A 7,464-nucleotide genomic window follows, 5' to 3' on the forward strand; every position below is an offset into this window, starting at 1 on the left:
GCCAGTTCGCACTTATGCCAATGTTTGCAAATTCATTCGGCGCACTTCTGCCAGTTCGCGATTGTGCCAGTTCGCACTTATGCCAGTCTTTGCAACTGCTTCGCACTTATGCAGATTCGCAGTTATGAAATTCGCACTTATTCAGCCTCCTCATCTGATAACCAAGCTTCTAGCAACTAGAAGCGGCGATAGATGAGAATCAACCTTTAACTTCGACTTTGCACAATAAATCAATGAGTGAGAATGCACCATTGGCTTCAACTTCACAGGGTGAACTGACGATCCAAAATGACATTGTTGTTCTTGTTAACACCATTAAGACAATAATTCCTATCCGTTCACTTTACTCACAGTTATTTGAAAATGAAGATGAGGAAAAAATACAAAAATTTATAAAATCTGGTTGTGGATGTAATCAAGGAGTAAAAAATAAAAACTATATGGCGCGCTTCTCACATTCAGAAATACGCAAATACAGACTACAATGTTTTGAGATTGATGGGATGTTTGATCATGAAAACAAACTGAATGACAATATTGTTGCCCAGTTAAGTGCTCTGCTCCACACGAGTGAAAGGCTAATGTGTTGTAATTGTTATGAAGATTAAAATGAACTTTCATCAAAAACACTGATGGATTATCGGTTTTACGGATACAAGATATGTTTGAATACATTCCTGTTTTTGCATGGGATTGGTTGTAAACGTAAACGTCTACTACGCAGGCGAGTCATTAAGTTTGGAATTGCTCCTCGTAGGCATAGCAATACTGGAAGACAACCCAAAAATACTTGTACAAAAGTAGATGCCACAGCAGTTGTTCAATTTATAATGAATTATGCTGAAAACAATGCACTAGTTCTACCCGGAAAAACTCGAAGAATAAGAGATCATCGGATGATGCTTCTTCCGTTATGGGAGACAAAGAAAAGCATACATGAAAAATATAAATCCGCATGTGAACTATCTTGAATACATTCGCCACAAATTATAGCTTTCTCGAAGATTTGGAGAATGACCTTGCCTTTTATTGTTATCCAACGTCCGCGCTCGGACTTATGCAGTGTGTGTCAGAATAAAACTATAAAAATGCCTGAAATGGTTAATCTAGAAGTAGAATTCCAGCGAGAGCGTATAACTGAGACGTTAAATCATCTAAAGTTAGTTGAGAAAGAGCGTTCCGTTTATCATAATTGTATCAAACTGGCAAAAAAAAAAAAATTTCACACATTTCTTTTGACTATGCACAGCAAATCTTTCTACTAAACTTATCAGATCAACCTGGACCTATCTATTTTTTTAAATCCGTTTAAATTTGGGATTTTTGGTATTGCAAATGAATCGGCCTGTGTTCAGCACAGTTATGTGATACCTGAAAACATGTTAACCGGAAAGGGTGCAAACTGTATTTTGAGTATGATTTGTCACTACCTTGCTGAACATAAATGTTCGATCAAATATACCCTTTATTGCCATGCTAACAACTGCGTAGGGCAAAATAACAAAAAACAACATTGTAATGCAGTATTTCTCTTGGAGAGTAGCTGTTGGGTTAAACCAAAAAATAACTATTATGTTTTTGCCTGTCGGTCATTTGGGATTCTGAAATCCAAGTTTCGGCGAAGTGAAGTAGCTTCGGTCAAAGAGTTTGCTGCATGCATAGAAGCTAGTACTCCAATTTCAAAATTGAATTAATCAGTCATCATCGCAACAAGAATGGTTTAATTTTTGTTCCAACATATGATTGGCAAGAACAGCTTTCACTAACCATGAGCGAGATCTCGTCTCGTTCTCGTTTCTCGTGAGAAATGGGACTTCTCGTGAGAAACGAGAAATAGAAAATTCTCGCGAGAAGTAGAATTAGACTTAAATATTATATTATTTTCCAAATTAAAAGTTATTATAACTTACAAAATGCTTAATAATTTGTTTTTTTAATTAATTAATATTTTGACTCCGTGATTTTAATAAATCTAATTAAAAATTTAATTTGTTTTTGACAAAAACAAATTAAATTTTTAATGAGATTTTTAAATAAATTTTTTAATTAGATTTTTTAAAAATCTGATTAAAAAATTTTAATTAGAATTTAAATATTTTTAATTAGATTTTAAATACAAAAACTTTTTGTATAAAATGGTGGACTTTCGACTTAATTTCATTAGTTTACCAGTGGAATTCAACTTGACACATATTGTTCATATTGAAAAGAAATATTCTTGCCTCATTTCAACGATCAAAAATGTCAGCAAGAAAAAATAAAATCTGGAGATATTTTCAAAAAACAAGTGACGGTGCTGAATGCAAGGCGAGCAAAAAGTCTTTGAAAACAAAAGATGGAAACACAAGCGGACTTCATCATCACCTCGAAAAAAAACACAGCCAAGATTACGTTGAGTATTCTGAAAAAACTGACGACTCTCTTCTTCCTCCTCCTAAGAAGAAACAACGAACCATGGTCGAAATGCTTGAAACAAAGTCCAAATATGACAAAGACAATTTAAAAACAATTTGACTCTGCAATGCTGGATTACTTTTGCACTGATCTGGCATCTTTTTCAGCAGTCGAAGGAAGAGGTTTCAAGAAATTGATTGACATTGCAAACCCTAAATTGAGCCTTAATCACAGAACAACATATTCAAGAAAGCTTTCAATTTGGTCAAGAGAAGTTCATGCTGAAATGAAGAGCATAATAACGGAGATTACGCCAAATCTAAAAAGTGCTGCATTTACTTCTGACCTTTGGACTTCTAGAGTTCAGGACAGCTTCATCTCTTGGACTTTTCATGCTATTGAAGAAAATTGGAAACTACATCACTGGACACCCATGTCCAACAGTTCCCAGGCACACACACAGGTATCTTAATTGAAGGAAAGCTGGATTCTTTCTTAGAAGAACTAAATTTGCCTCTTGATTTGCCAATGTATTGCGTGAACGAAGAGGCAAGAAACATGAAACTTGCAATCAAATTGTCAAAGCGCCTTGACCAATACTTGTGCAACAATCATATTTTGCAATGTGCAGTTCGAGACTCATTTGGAATAACTGCTTGAATGGATGATGCGTTGCAAACATGCAAAGATTTGGCTTCTTTAACTCACCAGTCAACAGTTGCAGCTGAGTTGCTTGAATCAGAATCAGACGCTCAAGGAATCAATTTTAGATAGTTACGCCAATCTATCGACACAAGATGGAATAGTGAACTAAACTGCATGGCTTCTGTCCTACATCTATCTGTCCTACATCTGTCCTACATCAGAGTGCAATTATCAGCTTATGTGCAAATGAAGATATTTTTCTTCAAAGACCATCAGTGCATCATAGTGGAAATCAATCGAGGGAGCATTAGAAATTTTGGCACCACTTAAAGAAGCTACAGAAACGTGGTCGGCTGAGTCTATTCCAACAATTAACACTGTCGCCGATTCTCTTTATTTAATCCATGACAAAATTGATCAACTTATTGAGACGGATGGAAAAAATGGCTACGGTGTCTTGTATACAAAAAACTTAAAAAGCTGCATTGAGAAAAGATTTCCTCTTTGTCACACTGGAAACTTATTGAGCGCTGCAGCAAACTACTTAAATCCTGCTTTAAAGGGACTTCACTTGAAGCTCTTCAAAAAATTTCAAACAACCAAAGAATGGTTAGCCTCACAGGTTAAGGATAATGTTGAGTGCCAACCTGTTGCCAGAGTCCTTTCAGCAGATTTTCCGCAAAGCGCATGTTAAACGTCAGACTTGAAACACAAGAGCCAACATCTGAATCCTATTTTGAGCAAAATGTGCCAGTATGAATATCTCCCTGATGCCAAAAAAGACTTTCCGATTCTTGATTGGTGGAAATTGCATTCAAATACATTGCCAGAACTCTCTTCATTAGCTAGACAAATTTTAGCTAGTCCAGCAAGTTCAACTAAATTAGAGAGATTTTTTAGCTCAGGTAGAAATGTCGTCCGATCATCCAAAAACAACTTACACCCAGAAAAAGTAGAACAAATCATCTTAATCAGAGAAAACATTGTCTTGTTGGAAAAGTTTTTGGAAAAATTTTGAATTAATATTTGAAAAAGTTGTTTACATTTGACAAATGTCATTTGTGTCTATTTGTCAAAACCATGTTTACATTTTTTTTTTACTTGGATTTTAATAAATTTGTTTTCTAAAATTGTTAAATTTCTCGTCTCGTCTCGTTCTCGGTCTCACGAGAAGTACTAACTTCTCGTCTCGGTCTCGTCTCGGTTTGAAAAAACCTAGTCTCGCTCATGGTTAGCTTTCACCTAATTTTAAAACGATTCCTAATATCAAGCAATGGCACTCTTTCATATTTTAATTTGATAAACCTGGAGTGATTACTTGTAAGATTGATTCGGACAGTGTGGAGGTAGAATTCCAAATATGGCAACACCAACTCATCTAAAAAATTACCACGCCACAAATATTACAACCTAAACTTCTCTCACCAGAAAGAAAATGGTATCTCTACGATAGCATCCGAATTTTTGTTCCAGAACGCGGGAAAGATTTAATTTGTCCGAAGCCACAAGTTGACAGGATAAGGTTTACCCAGGTTTATTATTTTTTAACCTACCATCATTACGAGAATTAAAATACGGATATATTTGACTTAACATTTAGGCTTTAAGCAATGAAAACATCACTAATTATCTTAAATTATTTTTTATTTCTAGGTCAGAGCAGCAAATTTTTGCAAAACAGTTCAAGAAACGGTTGGCAATCTAGATTTTTCGATGGGTTTGCCTCCGGTTAAAAGAAAGCCGTCCACACGTTCTTACTGCAAACAAGTTGGACATATAAATAAAATCCTGAAAACAGTTCCAGTTTGCCCCAAACGAAAAGCAGGTACAAAATTTTGTATTTAATTAAGAGTTGGTACCTTTTTGATTTTTCAGTTATGTTTCTATTTTTCTATTTTTAAAGAGTTACTGAAATTTATTTGATGTGAAAATTTGTACCCGTAATCAAACTGTATTATGCATTTAAAAACAGAAAATAACCACTAACTTCTTCATCAAACTGAATTTATAACATTTTTAAACTATGCGAACTTTCAACTTTAATTTTCTCAAAAACGCTATTCCGGTCGTTGTCCCGCACAAATAGTTATAACTTGGTCAAAAATAAAGATATTAAGTTAAATTTTTTTTCTTTTTGATTATTTTTCTTTCTATTATACAGTAGTGCTAATAACTCCATTTCTAAGACTTGTTCTCTTATCCTGTGAGGTGCCCCAAATACTGTTTTGAATGACGTCATAAAGATATTCAAACTAAATAAGCTCAGTTGAACTTTTCAACTGAGTGTTGAAAAATGACACGTTTAAATGTTTCTTCTTTTTAGTGTTTATATTTTTATCAGTCAAAAAAAATTTTCGCTCTGCACGAATGATTCTTCTTTTATTTTTTACCTTTTCCGTCTTTTCTTTGGCCTCGTTTTTTATTCTGAAATTCTTCAATAATTTGCTGACTAGTTAAAACACCATAGTTTCGTTTTTTGAACCACCTCTTAGTTTTCTTTTCAAACAGTTCTGGTACTTAAAGAACATTCTAAAATGATTAGATACTTTTGTCATAATATTAAATGCAAATGGAATAAAGGAATTCATTATAGTAAATAACAAACAACTTAAATTTGAATATTTTTCCGTGAGTATGTTTATCTGCGGTTGTATAATGAGCAAATTTAAAGTAAAATCACCATCATTCTTTTGTCGCATGATTTCAAGTAATCCTTCTGGCTTTGAATTCAAATTTGAAAACCTGTTTGATATTTTTGTATCAATTGATTCAGTCAAAACTATTGAAAAATCAACTCTTGGATCTGCAAAAGAAAATTAAATTAAGTTTTTTCAAACTTTTTATTTGGCTTTTATGCCATTTAAAAATAAGACTGTGTGTAAATTCCTCTAATTTGTTACTAAGGCAAGAATTAAAACTATAATTCTCTTTAGGCAATAAAAGTTATGTTAACCAGAATAATTAAAAACGAAAATTTAAAAACCTGTTACCTTCAATTGAAGTGTTTCAGCGGGTATATTTCTTCCAAGACAATTATATGTATGTATTTTTTGATAATTGAATGGATAAATGCCCGTTTCTCAAAGCCGTTTTTTTCCTCTGACTTTATGATACATTCATTCATCGACTTTTATTCAATACTTAAAAAAAATATCTTATTAATTTCATTTTTTTGGTTTATTCGTTTCTAATCGCATTTATTTTGCCAACCATTTTTCATACAAAGACAGAAACGTTTGCCATTTATAAAATGCTAGTTTTGTTAAGATTTATGAAAAAACTTGACCTTTTGAGATGCTTTATATAATTGCGTCTTACAAAAAAATCATAGATTTTCTTTTAAAAAATCCTTAATTTGACCTGTTGAAACAAACAACAAACTCTACTTAATGATTCTGGCTTTTTTAATGCTACGTTGTTGTTTCGCCCTAAACATATTTCTAATTCAGAATATACAAGGATAACCGTTCTTGAATTTAGGTGGCAATTAGTGGCTTCTTAGCATTCGTATTTTAGCCACTGTTTTCATTAACTCAACGTTTCTTATTAGAAGACCGCGTTTTGCGCAACTTATAAGCCAACTGACTATTGGTTTTTCTTAGTCCTTTTGTCATTACAGGTCCAAATCCTTTTTTTTTCGCTTGTCATTTTTTTATCTTTCGGATTATCTCGGATATTTAATACTTTTTTGATGCACAACAAACTACTAAACTATTTTTTCTAGTATCAATTAGAGCTACTTTTAAAGTCTGAATAGAATATTTCTTATCACTTTTTTAACTTTAGAGTAACTTAATCGAAACTCGCCCACATTCGCACTGAAATTGATGTTGACAGGCTGTTATTAGACTTACACAGCTGCGCTATATATTATTAGATAGCTTATTCCTTCAGCTACAAAACTATGTAGAATTCTTTAGATTTTATGAGAGTAGTTGGCAGTACCATTATAAATTGTACAGTGTGTCAAAAGCACTGATTCTAGTCCACTTGAACTCAATCTCGCCATGTTGATTTAAATTCACCCACTGTGTGAAAAAGAACTTATAATTGCCTAGCGCGACATTATATACAGGTAAGTGAGATTAAATCTCGTTAGTTAATTTGTATGCTCAATTGTACCATTAATTAATTAATAAAGAAAGTATAAAACCAAGGGTTTTTTTGAATGCGAAAGTTTCTAATTTTCTTTTCTAGGCCATTACCTTCTTTCTTCTTTTTCTTTGAGTCGCTTAACAGCATTGATAAGTTGCTGTTGTTTTCTTTTGCATTTTTTTCTTTCCTGTTGGATTTTTTCTTGGTGATATTTCAGCTTGGCTAAGTATGCTTCTTTCGCAATCTTTTTCCGTGCGGTTGCCTTAGGATATGCCAAGACATTATTATCTCCATTACCTGCGTTGATAAAAACATATACTCCATAAAAGT

Source organism: Hydra vulgaris, chromosome 06 (genome assembly GCF_038396675.1).
Source record: "Hydra vulgaris chromosome 06, alternate assembly HydraT2T_AEP".
Taxonomy (NCBI): domain Eukaryota; kingdom Metazoa; phylum Cnidaria; class Hydrozoa; order Anthoathecata; family Hydridae; genus Hydra; species Hydra vulgaris.